This window comes from Anthonomus grandis, chromosome 5, assembly GCF_022605725.1.
Source record: "Anthonomus grandis grandis chromosome 5, icAntGran1.3, whole genome shotgun sequence".
Lineage (NCBI taxonomy): Eukaryota > Metazoa > Arthropoda > Insecta > Coleoptera > Curculionidae > Anthonomus > Anthonomus grandis.
The window spans coordinates 26,963,880-26,979,970 of NC_065550.1; the positions used below are offsets into that span (position 1 = coordinate 26,963,880).

The window sequence follows — 16,091 nt, forward strand, 5'->3', positions numbered from 1 at the left end:
TTTGGTTTTACTAATTTTAATAAAGACAACAATAAATCACCTTATATTTAAAATAAGAAATATTAAATTGTAATATATGTTAATAGAATGAATCGGATTCACCGCAAACGTACTTACCCAGATTAATAATATATTAATTTGTTACATAGAACAAAAACCGTCTCAAGATATCAAAGAGAACAAAACTACAAGTATAATAAAGGAAATACAATGCTGATCGTATGGGTTTATTAAAAAATTGTAAGTACAAAGTACAAATTTGTAATTTTGTACTTTTAGAAAATTATTTATGTAGTTTTTAAATAGATGCTTCAGGCTTGGATATCACTGTTTCGATTTGGATTAGGTTTATAATTCCAAAGTTTATTTTTTTGTAAATTCGCCTTCTGGTTTAACGTTTTAATTAGTATTAGTATTATTCATAAAAAAGATTAGAATGTTTTATTAAAATAACATCAAACTTTTTAAAAGAACTTTATGAAATTTATTAAAAGCTGGCATAAGTGTATTATTTATATCGATAGCATTTACTCAAATAAAAATTAAATATTAATTATTTAAATTAAATTAAAATAATTAGCTTAAAACAATTTCTTATAGTGATTTAAATAAAACAAAACTAAAATAACTTAAATAGACATATTAATATATAAATTTCTAGGAATTTTCAATTAAATTACAATAAAAAATTATTTTTCAGCAATAATTTTACTAAGGAGTAAGAAAAAAATATTATTTACTTTAAATTATAATTTTTTTGAAAGTGCCTTTTTTTTGATTTGGCTCTCTTTTATTGAATATTTTCCCGTGCAAAATTATTATTTTAATTTATAAAAAAAAAATTAAATATAAAATATTAAAATTCCAAAGTAGTTTTTTTTATAAATAAAAGTAAATAAAAAACATCTTATAATATTAATTTAAATTTGATCGATAATTTGTTAAAAAAATCGTCATTTAACGTAGTTCTTAAAAACTAAATGTTTAAAAATGTAGTTTACATAAATTTATATACATGTTAATAATTTTTTATTATTCTTAACTCTGAAACTGCCATAAAAATTCGAATAATACTGGTGGAATAAAAAAAATATTCAAAGATAAATTTAAAATAATTATATTCTTATATACAGGCTGTCTTAAAATAAATAACCTTAGGTATTGGATAAACATCGAAGCACTTTTTAGAAATAGGAAGTAAAAATGCTATTGAAACAAGGAAAAAAAGAAACCCTTTTATGTAATATTGAAGCTTAATTACCTTCAATTTCTTCAAGAATATATCTGTTTTTTGATGGTTAGAACAGTTAGGTTGGATTTTTTCAACTTTAACTCTATTTCAAAAACCAAGCATGTTCTGGTTCAATTGTAAGTGTTTTATGGTATTTTTTGAGGTTATAATTTACCCTAAATTTTGTAAAATTTGCCGGTTTCTGAAACGCTTAATTTAATAACGTTTTAGATGCGTTATATATACCAAATATTAAAAAAATGGTCTATGAAATATCATTACATTTTTTTTATAAGTTAAGCGCTCTCAATAAAATTAATAAAGTACATTGGTTTTAGCTTTATTAGGAAAGCTAATACCATTTTTCAAAATGTATTGGACACTAAAAATATTTATAAATTAATAAAAAAAGAAAATTTCCAAAATTACTTACTTGTTTTTTGTTTTCCTCAGAAAAAAAACCGCCCACCAAACAAATCGGATATCAACAAGTAGTTGAAAAGTTCTCAAAAAGTTTATCCTGTTCACAAAACCCGTACGATTTAATTAGTCAATAAAAAAAGGAAAAAACTCACTTTCGGTTTTTTTTCTCTGGTTTTCGCGTGGAAAAAATGCGCAAACTGATTTAAATAAAAAATCTGCTGAAATTCGCGCGTCTGAAAAGCCCCCACGCCTGAAAACTTATAACGGATGCTGTATATCTGATGCCGTAAACAGACTGCTTGTAGATACTCTTGGCCGTTGTTATTATAGTACTTCTGTTCTGAGACTCTATACGTAGTTTCTGTCCCCCCCATCCCCACTAACTCCCTCTTGCTCTTGCCCCCCTGCTGTATACCGGCTGCGGGTTTCTGCTTTGACGGTGGTATAATTATTCCATATATAATAATTATGCGATTTTGCTAATTACACAAATCACACCACGGCTACGGTTTTACGAACACCGGGAAAAATTGTTTTTTTTAAACTTTTTGACGCAAAAAAAACGTAGAAATGGTGGAAAATCATGTGATTGCATGATCGAAGTATTTAGTGTTTAATTATAAGATGTAACTCAAACAATAATTTAAATTTACCTAATCGCAATTTCAAACGAACAGTTAGGTAATTCATAAAATAATTGGTGATAAAAGTTTCAAAATAAAACCATATTATTCGTGCAGAAGGATTTAAAACTAAAGCATCACATCATTTAGCCTGAGCAGTACTTCTCCAAACTTCTAATTTATTTCTTCTTCTACTTCATTTTTTTCCATGTTTCACTAACTAATGATGCAACATTTTAGCAAATTTATCATATATTATTATAGATCAGAAAGCTGTCATAACTTCCGTTAATATTCCCAGAATGTTCTAAATACTGTTTAGAATATTTGCTAGACTCAGCGTCTAGCAAAACTCTTTTAAATAATTTGGTATGTGTTTAACAATAATAAATGTTACTGAGAGTTGCTAAGACTGATCCTAAGTTATTAAAAAGAGGAATTGATTGCACCAGGACATAATATTTTCAGTCTGTCTAAAAGGTATTTAGAACAGCAAAATTTACGGTAAGTTATGTTTCTTTAAATATATCTGAGGATGCCTGGAGCTCCTTGGAGCAAGTTTTATCAATTTGAATTCCTGAGAAAAAAAAACCTTTTATTTAAGGCCATTTGGAGATGATTATTAGAGCAATAGTCAGATTATAAGTGGTAACGAAGTTAATTACAAAAATATATTTTCTTCATTTGACCATTATGTTTTTCAACAGACTTTGAATTCCTTCCTTTCCAGTTAAATATCTATAATTTTAAGTTAATTGTGACCTATTTCCTGTACAATTTTTGCTAAGAATTATAGAAAAAACTTGTGATTTTGATTAATTCAAATCCAAGTATTTTTTTTAACTTTCTTTTTGAATCTATGGAGGATTACCTCCTGAAAGTCTTAAAATATCCATAAGTTTTCAAATTTTTGTATCGGACAACAAATAAGGAGTATGAAACAACGAAATACAACGAAACGAAAAAAATATATAGGGGCTGCTAGTGAATTAAGTTAGGACAATTTAAGTCCATAAAGTAAATATAAAAATCATTCAATCTAAAAACATTTGATGGAATACTTTTAAGTAACTTGTATAAACCTGGACTAAAAAAAATTATTTATAGGCAGTTGAGGTTTATTTTGAGCTTCTTATAGAGTAATTTAACGAAGATTAAAATTTACTTTATTTAAAGACATTTAAGCCCAATTTAGAGCATCATTTTTGAACAAAATCTCAAAACACGAGGGTTTTTTTTACTGAAAATATAAATACTTCATTTATTAATGATAATTATGTCAACAAAATATTTCATGACAATGATTTACTTAATTATAATCCTGCATCATCCGAAAAGGTGAAAAAAACTATTTATAGTTTAAAATCGGGTTCTGTTGGATGCGGTAGTATTTCTTTAAAAATGTTGATGCTTATAGCACCTGATCTAATCGATCACATAACTTTTATTATTAACCATTGTCTTACTATAGGTACATTCCCTGACGATTGAAAAATAACACATGTAATTCCAGTTCCAAAATTGTCTAATCCTTCCCAACCAAATGATTTTCGCCCTATCAATATATTACCAGTATTTTCGAAAATATTAGAAAAAATTATGGCAAAGCAACTAATTATTTATGTTGATAAAAATAAAATTCTTCACATGAGTCAATCCGGTTTTCGACAGTATCATAGCACTACTACAGCCTTACTCCAAGTAACTGATGACATAGTTAGAGCTTGGGATAGTAATCTTTGCACAAGCCTCATACTTCTCGATTTTAGTAAGGCTTTCTTCGATAGTCTTGCAGATTGCTGTTTTCCATTTTTTTCTAAATTATCTTCTCAATAGAAAGCAAATCGTCCTTTATAATTCATTAAGATCGGAAACTAAATTAATAACCCAGGGTATTCCCCAAGGCAGCGTATTGGGCCCTCTTTTATTTTGTATTTACACGTCGAATTTTTCAAAATTTTTTAGCTATTTCAACTCACATCAATTTGCTGATGATACTAAAGTATATTATTCTCTTAACCATAGTTGCAGTAGCATGTAGGAATATGAACACTGATTTGCAAAGTATATATGACATTTCCCAAATACATGGGCTAGTTCTTAATGAAAGCAAAACTCAGTTTATTATATTTGGTAAATCAAGAGATCTTATTTTAAATTATAATCGCTTTTTATTAAAGCTTAACAATGTTTCATTAAATCCGATAGTTACTTGTAAAAATTTAGGTTTGTTTATGGATTCAGACTTAAAATTTTTAAATCATGTCTCATCGCTTATCCAAAAAATTTTTGGAAAACTAAGATTATTGTATATGCATAGAGAGGCTTTTGATGTTCAAACAAGACTAAGATTATCTGACTCATTAGTGTTATCCCACCTAAATTATTGTAATGTTGTTTTTATGCCTTGTTTAACTCAGCATGACCATCTGCGCCTACAAAAGATACAAAATGCATGTCTAAGGTTTTGCTATAATGTTCGAAAATATGATCACATAACGACACATTTAAGAAAATCTGGTTGGCTCACTATCAGGGAAAGATATCACTTTCATTTGGCGGCCTTAGTATTTAAAACTAGAGTAACAAAAATACCGATATACATCCACCAAAAATTTAGCACTCTTTCTGATTTCCATGCCGATGGGTCGGCTCAGACTCGCCATGGTGGGCTTCTATGTATGCCAAGGCATAGTAATGAATTCTTTAAGCGTAGTTTTAGCTACTCAGCTGCACAATTATTTAACTCACTTTCCACTAATATAGATCAAAGTTCTTGATAAGCTTCCGAGAAGGGACCAAGAAATATTTGCTGTTTCTCTAAACTTAGTTCAACTTAGCTATAAAATGAGCGGATATACTGTTTTTATTTGTCATGAATTCTTGTTGTGTTGTATACCTATTCTTTTTTTCTAATTTCGTAGCTAGATAGTTTTGTATATAAATTTTTAGATGGTTGTATGAGCAGCTTTAGTTGGATACCGCCACCCATTTGTCTTTTTCAGCTTTATACAAAGTTTACTTTATAGATAAATAAATAAAGCCGTTTTTTATTATTATTAAATATCTTAAACACCCTATAAAAATAAAATACTAACAAAAATCTCTCTAACAGGACCCAATTTAACGATAACAAGATTTCTCAATTAATCTACCATTGTGCTTCATATAATTGGTGACAAAACGCAAATAACTAAACCTTGAACTCCTTTCATTCAATAAAAGCTAAATCGTCCCATGCCGTTAAAGTCGTAAAAAATTAATTAATAAAAATCACACCACGTAGGTGGCAAATTAATATTTTATCGCATTTAACCCCGCAAACAGGGAAAATTGTAACGCAATCGCGAAAATTGAGGTTAATTCGCCCGCGGCGAAGCTCTTCAATAAAAACGGCATACAATCACTTAAAGTTTTCACGAAACGAATTTCCGCAATTAGTTTTATTATTGTGCCTATCAGAGTTGATCAGGGATACCTTGAACATGTATTTAGGATTTTATTATTATTCGTTTGTCAGAGCTATGATATACGATTAAACAGGATTAAGCTGGACTAGAGCAGAAATGGAAGAAAAAAATTCTTTATAAATAACATCCATGTGAAGTGTAAATGATTATCAAAAAGTGTTCACCTCCAGGCATTCAAGCCTTATTATTTCATTAACAATACGTTTGGTGATAATTTGGAGCTCCTTGGAGCAATTCATATTATCCCAAGTTTCTGGAAAAAATAATAAGCATTCGTTTTATTTAAATAAATCTTTAGAGAGTTTTGGAGCAGTTTAGAGAAATGGTGATGTAAGATTAAGAAATATTTTACTTAAGGACATTCGGTTTTAGCACCAAAATTTCTGGAACAAAACGAAAAAGTTATTTATAGGGTTTTTCAGAGTAATCCAAGTTAATGAAATATAATTTAAATGCATCTAATTTTAAGGCATTTGGTATGTATTAACTCAAAGTCCTGGAAAAAACAAAATCTATTTTTAGAGGCTTTTAGGGTTTATCCAAATTTATAAAAACATTAAGACATATAACTTAGAGAAATTTAGAAGCATTTTTGAGTAATTTAAAATATGCTTAACAACTATAAGTATCATTGAGGGCTATTTATGGATCATCGCCTAAGAAAAACAACATGAAATTCAAATAATATTATCATTATTCAGTTACCATATTTTGAGCTGGATTAAGCGAGTTTGAGTCGGACTAGAGCTAAATGAAAAAATTGAGGTTCTATAAATAACTTTACGTTTAATGCGAAGCATAAATAACTTAAATATGCGGAATAGTTCGCATAAAGAAATTCTTGAAAGAAAAACTAATGTCTTTCTTTTATCAACCGAAAATCCCTTAAATTTAAATTTTTTATGTAATTTCACAACATTTGTTGCCCTCAATGAAGAGTGATTTGTAATTTATTTTTATTTAGCAGATTCTTGTCCTTATACAGCGTATCCACGGATTGACTCCCAAAGAAGGCAATGTTTTTAATTATTAAAACTAACTATAAAATATATTCATTTATATTATTCTAAATGTGGGCATATCATTACACTGTAAAATAAAATCCGTGCACGAATCATAATAAAACAATTTATTAGAAAATGAATAAAGAATAAAAAATTATATAAACAAAGATCTAACTCTGAAACATAAACCTAATACCTTAAACCAGTATCAAAATCAGTCATCAAAACTTACAAATCAATAACACGACGGTGTTAAAAGATATAAAGATTAAGAACGGCATCTACCAGGGGACTTCCTATCACTTCTACTATTCTGCATCGCGTTCTTTCCTCTTTATTTCTAGACTCGTTAACACTGAAAAGGGACACAAATGTAAAAACGAGAAAGAATTATTGAATTACTACATTAATGACTTAAAGGTCATAGCGAAGAATGACAAAGATTTACTTCATCGATGACACTAAAATGAAAATTGGCCTGGACAAATACGCGAAAGCTTCATTCGAGAAAGGAAAATTAACTTCAATGAAATACATTGAACTAAATGACACAGGTAACATCAGATGACTGGACCAGCTGGACGTATAAAAATATCTAGGTATCAACGAACAACATCAACTATAAGAAAGCCAAATTAAAGATTATTACAGATGAATAAGAGCACTATTCAAAATTGAACTGAACGCAAACAATAAGATTACAGCTATTGCAGACATAAACAACAGCATCGACACAATAAAATGAACGTAGGCAGAGATCAGAGGACTAGATACTCAAACAATGCATGGCGTACTACATCAGCGAACAGACGGATGCAAGAAGGATGCAGATGTATAATTTATATGTATTTAAAATTGAAAGATAAAGACAAACACCTAGACATGGTGTATCGACAGAACCAACAACAAACTCGTAACCAACACTTAACTCCTTTTTAAGACTTAAACCTTAATGAACCTGAAAGAAATAAAGTCTTTCCTTAGCTTAAAGTTTTAAAAAAAATATTTCAATTTGGATTAATTATTTTATTTTGGAAACTTTGGCACCCAACTGTGAGGCTCGTTTTTCGAAAATTATTGATATAATTCTTAGCAAATTTTAAAAAAATCAAAAAGGAGAAATTCAAGGTGTGTTTTCTTATTGGAAAACAAAATTGTCAAAACGCGAAAAAAACTCTAATTGATGCTGTAAATTGCTCAAAATGATCTGCAAGTAATTTTAAATAAAAATAATGTTTTTTTTTTCAGGGAATTGAGTACTTGAGTACTCTAAAGTTTCCTCTCTAAAGATATGCCAGGAATACTTACTTTAATGATACAGCTTTTTCCTGGGAGATACTGACAATGTCATAGGATTTTACAGATACGTTATACCTTAAGTGTATAGTTCTTTTACTGTACGTATGTAATTGGTTAATGTTTGTAATATGCTCTTACTTTTTGAGTAATTACATTTATTTACGATATTCAAGAAAATATTTTAAATGAAATATTCATAGCAGTTTTTAATAAACTATTTAATTTTTTTATACAGGGTGATCATGGCTAGGAATTTGGCAAGTACCATAATATTTATTAAAAAAATGTATATTGTACAGTAAATATATATTTGAATTTGACTTTATCAGGATAAAATTATTGAAAAAAATTAAAAATAAATTTAATATTTCCAAGTTATATCTTGTGATGTTGTTACAGTTTAATCAAATTTAATGAAAATGCCATCTTGAAAAATCAATCTTTGGGTTAAATTAGCATAGAAATGGCAACATTTACTTTGGATCGTATAATAATATTTAAAATACCTGATAAGAAAAATCATACAACATAAGGTCACTCCGTAATAAAGTAAGTAAATATCATGGAGGAAGATGGAGATTGGTTCTTTTATGAGTATCTAAATATTTATCGAGATGCATCAGATCTAAAGAGTTTATTTTTTTATAGATTGCATATTAATTAATTTTTAATTTGGGCATCTTTCAAAATTCAAAATTATATAAATGAAATTTATTTAGAATTCAAAAAAAGAACTAGAGAAAAAATTTGAAGGCTAAAATAAACATTTTATAATTGGCCGGAAAAAAAAGAATATAATTTTTTAAAGTATTGTTTGCTCGTTTTGACTCGTTTCTTGTTATATTTTAATAAAAATTTATATGCAAATGAAACACTTAACAATCAATAATTTTTTAATGTAGTTTTGCATAACTTAATTTGACCCGAGACACACATTATAATCTAGTTAAATATGCTTTACGTTATTTTATTAATTGATTAAACTATATAGATAAAAAATTCTAAAGAGGTTCTTAGGGACAAACGAATGCAATATTCATCAAAAATTTATTTTTTATTCATAGTATTATCCCAAACAAACAGAATATTTTACAAATTAATTCAGAGTTTGCACGCAAAACTATTTCACAGAAACAAATTATGACGTAAAAAGCTTGAAGGACCCACTCTGTGTCAATTTTAATAAACGGTTACCCGGCATGACTTGTGACTATTTAATCAAAATTCGTCATACGTTTTTCTATTAAAAAACTTAAATAATTATCCTCGTCTGGTAATTAATCAATTACACGTTATGTATAGGAAAAATCCCTTTTTGTCACTGTAAAACTAAAAAAGTTATAAATAAGTGTAGGCTTATACTAGGAAATAGTTTATTAGTGTTTCATCATTTTTATGGAAACTTTCAGCGGCATTATGAATGGAATTATTAATAGTATTAATCGTTAAAATGCGGTCAAGGATTTTCCAAAATTAATTGATGATGGAATACTTATAAATTTTGCGGAAGGTTCTAAAGAAAGCATATCTCATCTATGATTTATAATTCTATTATAAATTTTAAAATATGTATAACTATCTCGGAAAATGAACCTGTATATAAAAATAAATTTATGTATATAACTAGAAGACTACTTAAGATTTTGCTTAAGTAGTCTTACACGAGTTTCGATCATCCTAATATAAATAATAATAATTAAATAAATTCAGTGTTCTGAAGATAACAACATGCGAAACGCGTATTATAATTATTTTAGTTTATGTGATTAATTGCTTTTAGTGATTAATTTTTTTTTGCTTATTTTTATAAAATACAATTTAAAGCTTAACATTTTTAGGAATTTTAAATAATCTCAATATATACGAATTTCATTTAAAAAATTTGTTATTCTTCTAGTTTTCTTATTAAATGTGTATTATTTTTCTTATTTGGTTCACTTTTATTAATATTAAGGTATAAATTATAATGCCCTTAACAAAAAAAATGTGAATATTGTTAATATTGAATTAAAAAAATTAAAATTCTTTTAAACAGAAGACATGTCGGTATATTTTAATATAATTTATTTAAGTTACTATAAGGCCTTCTATAATATACTATAGGTCGCATTTACTAAAATTTATAATAGAAATTCTTTTCACAAAAGTACCAGTGATATTTGTTATTCAGAGGAATATTCTGTACAAATGTTACTTAAGGTCTAAGTCAGTCTTATTAGGCAAGATTTGATGTTCAAGGTAATAACTGATTTTAGGCCTCAAAACTCAAGGATCTACTTACACTATTCTAATGAAACAAAAAGCGTGATATTCATAACAGTGTTTTGTACAAATGTTGTTAAAGGTTCAATGTAGTCCAAACAAAAATTTCAGAAGTATTGGTCTTTTTAGACACTGGGGTCGAAGAACAAAGTTTGACCTTGAAAGTGACTACTCACTTCAAAGCCCAATATCCAAAAAAATACCAAGACTATTTCCATAAAGCAAAAAGCATAATATTCAGACGAATGTTGTATACACATATTACTTAAGGTCCAAGTCAGTCTAATTAGTGATTTTGGAAAGATTGAGCTTCTTAGGCAGTAGAGCCCAGTAACAAGATTTGATGTTCAAAGTAGTAACTGATTTTAGGCCTCAAAATCCAAGGATCTACTAACACTATTCTAATAAAACAAAAAGCGTGATATTCACAGGAGTGTTTCTTACAAATGTTGTTTGAGGTTCAATGTAGTCCAAACAAAAATTTTAGAAGTGTTGGTCTTTTTAGACACTGGGGTCCAAGAACAAAATTTGACCTTTTTTGGAAAACAATGATTTTTGAAAATAATTTCTTACTGGTAAGTTGTGTGGGGTGGGTGGGGGTGGGGTGAGGGTAGGATTTATAAAAAACGGTTTTTTCCAGAAAATAATTGCCTAAGAAAAAAATATTTTTGTAGAAAATTATAGGTGAGAATATACGTATATAATATACAATTCTGTTTACAAAAGGGAGAAAATCTCGGAATTTTAAGAAATTTACAAGGGATTTACATATCTAGTTTTAAACTCGATTACTACACCTCAAATATTTGATTAAATTCTTCTGAAAAATCACTAAATTTCGTTCATGTTATCTAATCTAATAACGCTGTTTTTATAATAAATATTTATATATAAAATTATATCAAATTTAAATATGTAGTGTTATTAAATTAAATTTTGAATATATATTTTCTGCAAAAACATTGTTTTTCATCAAAACAACCCTTAGCCCTCCACCCACCCCAACATTTGACCAGTAAAAAATTCATTTGGAAGGATACCATTTTTCAGCCATAATATCCAATTCATCCAATCCATAATATCCAAGGTGGCTACTCACTTCAAAGCTCAGTATCCAAAAAAATACCAAGACGAAATACGAAGATTTTGGAAAGATTGAGCTTCTTAGGCAGTAGAGCCCAGTAACAAGATTTGATGTTCAAAGTAATAACTGATTTTAGGCCTCAAAATCTAAGGGTCTACTAACACTAATCTTATGAATCAAAAAGCGTGATATTCACAAAAGTGTTTCTTATAAATGTTGTTTAAGATTAAATGTAGTCCAAGTCCAAATAAAAATTTCAGAAATATTGTTTTTTTTAGACACTGGGGTCCAAGAACAAAGGTTGACCTTGACGGTGACTCACTTCTTTGACAAATCCTTTTTAGGTCGATAATAGAAGAGTTTTTATTGATTTCGAGTTAATGAAGACTGAAAATCATTAGAGACAATTATTTTACCTTTTAAAGCAAAATGTGAGCTGTGCCTGGTTTAAACGTTAATGCAAAAAGCATAATTTATTATATTATACAAAAAAATATGTTTTATGAAGGTTTCAATCACTGTAGGGATACATACTTTTTTTACGCACATAAAAAACTAAATAAAGTAACAGTCACTCTACAATGGAAGGTTGATTAACTGGATTAAGGTTGTGTATTTGGTGGTTTACTATATCCAAGACTTCCAAGAGATTTTTCTTTAATTACGATGATGATTTCAAAGTTTCCCATTGCCACGCCTCAAATTTTTGGAATAAAGTTAAATAATGAGCTATCAAAGCCGTCAAACTTGGATTATTCCTAATTTGTTTCTTGCAGATTACATTATCTATTAAGTGTAGATGTAAAATGCATATATTATATAAATAAGACTGTAGCGGACTAAAAAACTCACCTATATCTACTGTTATCCGGCATCCATGCGCACATATGTAAATACAAATCCAACAGAAAACACATTAACTTCACCACGAAATTTGGATTAGGTCACCTCAACCTATACCACCTAGAAACCATAATGTGGTACCAACAAAAGTTAATTAGAATTTCCTAAGGCAAATCGGGAAGTCATCAAAAGAGTAACAGAAATATTCAACTTTTATCACGTATAATATCCGCACATAAACTAAATCTGCCTATACAGTCTCCACTTACAGGATGAAGCCTATTAACCTAACTTATAGTCTCATGACCCGTACCGTACTAACCGTGGATGTTATTTGACATCGGGCCGATTTTTATTTTTAATGTTCATCCTTTTATTCAATGAGTACTCTGCAGGGGATCTAATATATTAATATTATTAATGAGTTTCTTAACTAATATTTATTTATATTTATGTTAAAGATCTGATAGTTTTCTGAAAAGTTCTTTCTGGATCTTTGAGTAAAAGGAGACGTCACTGGATAGATAATTTTTGAAAACAAGAATATTGGAGATAATGAGAGGAATTACTGGACATAATGAAGGTAAAAGAAGTAAGTCAGAAGTAGAACTCAGTCAGAAGAAAAAGAACTATAATGCCAAGAAAAACTAGACTAAGATGGAAATACATTACTGGAATTGAAAAATATAAAAAAAATGTCAAGACTAACTTCAGAAGTCCAGCATCAAGGAAAGAAGAAGAAGAAAGAAGAAGAAGAAAATATTTATATATAGTTTAAAGATATCTTCCTGCATCTTTGACTAAAAGACAACATCACTGGATAATTTCGAGAAAATATCCTAAATAATAAGAGGATTTTTTTAGGAACAACAAAGATAAAAGAAGTAAATTAAAAACAGCACTTAAATAGAAGAGAGAACAAGAAGGAAGTATGAAGACAGAAATAAGAAAAAAAGGAACCATAATGCTAAGAACAACTGAACTAAGAAAAAAATACATTGCTGGAACTGAAAAACACGCAGAAAAAACTTCAGAAATTGTTCAATATTAAGGAAAGAAGAAGTAGACAAATGTGAACAAGCTCAGACTTATAAAAACTGGCTTTGGACTTTCTGCAAACAATACTATAGGTATAGGGTAAAGATTTTTTCCCACCCTAGATAATAACCTTATGCATAATACTATGGTAGGTAGGAATGGTAGGACCGAATTTATTTTTAATGTTTATGCTTTTATTCAATGAGTACCCTGCAGGGAATCTGATATATTAACATTAACAACGAATCTAGCAGTTATTTATTTATATATAAGATCTGATAATTTTTTGAAACGTTTTTTCTGGATCTTTGACTAAAAGGTAACATCACTGGATAATTTCGAAAAAATTCAAGGATTTATTGGACGTAACGAAGGTGAAAGAAGTAAACCAAATGCAAAACTCAGACAGAACAGAGAATAACAAGATAGTATGATAACATAAATAGGAAGAAAAAGAAGCACGATGCCAAGAAAAACTAGACTAAGAAGAAAATGCCTTACTGGAACTAAAGAACATTAAGAAAATGTCAATACTTACTTCAGAAATTGATCCACAACAAGGAAAGAAGAAGAAGAAGAAGTTAAAAAATGCAAACAAGCTACGACCAATAAGAACAGGCTTTGAATGATTTCTTCTCACCCTAGATAACAAACTTCTGCCTAACATTATGTTAGGTAGGTACAATATAACCTCGAAATGACATACTGAAGGATAAAGGAGATAATAGCTTCCTCAATACGAACAAACTGAAGTTCTCTAGCAAAATAATTAATTTACAAGTAAATAAAATCTTTACTGAAGTACCAAAGGCTTTTGATAAAGTTTTAACCTTTTACAAATATTTAAAATCCTCTAAGACATCTTGTCTTAATTATTGATTATAAACTTTCTCAGAATTGATTTAATATATTTAGCTTGGTGCTGTCCAGAAATATCCATTTAACCAACTATTTTGTGTTGAACCGATGATACATCAAGATTAATTCGCTTAAAATGGTGTTTAATAAGCATCTGGTTTAACGTCACAGTTCATTAATTTATCTAATTAAAATTAAGTGAAGTTGTAACAACGCATTCCACAGTGTGGTCGCCTATATCCGATGGGAGCCAGGCTGTCTGCTTTAACGAGCGTGTTGATATTTGTAATAAACGTTTTTATTGTGGCTGTTTTTTAGCCTTGATTTTATTGGAATTATATTGGACATTTAAAGGTGCTTTAATCGATTATTTTGACCATCTTCAGAACATAAAAAATCGGGTTTTACAGTTTTTAAATACCAGGATTATTAAAATATGTACGATATTTTTCAAATAAGGTGAACGACTCTCACCATATCTTGGTCCTGTCATTATCAATTGTGCCAGATATCTCAGTTTCTACTGACAAAAATTATAGGAGAGAACATTTACTAATTAAAGTCTTTTCAACCGAAATTATTATAAGAATTTTCCATGTAAAGGAAATACATGTCGAGATATTTGGGTTTTTATCCAGAGTGGTCCTGTCGACACCAATTTTGCCAAGATATCTCGGTTTCTGTTAGCAATACAAGAAAATGATCTGAAAGTCTAATTATAGATTAGACTATCTATCGAAATGATACTAAGCATTTTTCTTGCAATCTGAAAAGTTTCTGAGATATCTTGACTTGACACGATCTTTGCCTTTGAAAAAATAAAATCACGAGATCAATTGCTGCATTTCATTTTTTCCTAAAAAAATGCCCCATATTTCTTTGTATTATTTCTATATTAGGTGCTGATCTCACCACTTCACAGCTTGCGAAACCCGATTAAACTTTTTAAAACAAAACCAATTTTTACGCCTGTCAATCAGTGTATAGTCGGATAAACATGCCGCTAATGAAATGGTTTAATCTGACCAGTTTTGAAGATAAAGTAGTCGAAAAAGATCCGTCAAAACCTGCTAAGAATTACACTAATTGCTGGTAAATGTATCGATATTAAGAAGTTAAAAAGGGTTTGGAAATTTTGGATATTGCAAAATCCGACAGCAAAATTATTTTAATAATTAAAATGGGATCTTATTTGTGTCTTTTAGTTTATAATCTTTTTTCAAATAATTACGTAGTGATGAAACATTTATTTTTAGAACCGAACTAATTGGAATTAAATGATGGTTTCTACCAAACGATTAATCATTAAGATGATACGTGTATCCCATTTGGACCTCAACCGCCAAACTAATTGCATATGTATTTCATTTTTTGTGCTTTCTATAACAGCAGGCGGCTTTAAGGAGCCAAAACCCTTTAAGCCTGAAAACCCATTACTAATCATAGTTTTAAAAAAGAGAAAAGTCAGCTTCCTGGAAGCAGAAGGAGAAATTTATTGTTTTTAGTTTTCAGAAGGAAAACAACTATATGGAAAGAAAAATCAATTTAGAAAAGGCAATGTAAGTATCTGGGATGTATGTTGAACCAAAATTGGAACACAGTATAAGAGATCAGATATAGAATAGAACAATCAAGACCAACCTCGAAAAATTACTCAGAAATAAAAATCTAAACTTTAAACTAAGTTACAGACCTCTAAAATCATACTTAGAATATATTACATATAAAAGAAGAATGCTCTAAATTCCAGTGTCTTATTCTTCAAAGTAAGATCGAAGGATGAAAGAGAGAAATAGAAAGAAGGAAGCTTTCGTTGTTGCAAAATATTAGACAATGGACGGCGTTAAGTAGTTTTCAAGAACTTTAAAATGCTGTAATTGACAGAACCATATGAAAGACGCTTCTTATTCACTCCAGACAGCTTTATATATTTACTTATATAGATATTTTCGTCAA

The 16,091-nt window shown here is 28.8% G+C and overlaps 1 protein-coding gene across 4 annotated transcripts in view; it reads right to left on the bottom strand.

Moving 5' to 3' along the window:
• The window catches only part of LOC126736932 (crustacean hyperglycemic hormone), an 88,144-nt gene that overhangs the window by 65,851 nt on the left and 6,202 nt on the right, over positions 1-16,091 (bottom strand). Inside the window, exon 1 of one of the 4 annotated variants that reach the window (XM_050441584.1) lies at positions 12,249-12,462. The exons of 1 other annotated variant lie outside the window; for it this stretch is intronic. The gene's annotated coding sequence lies outside the window, so the exon portion shown is untranslated. Of the gene's footprint in view, positions 1-1,664; positions 1,982-12,248; positions 12,463-16,091 lie in introns of those variants that run through there. 2 more of the 4 variants (XM_050441585.1, XM_050441581.1) reach the window with 2 other exon arrangements.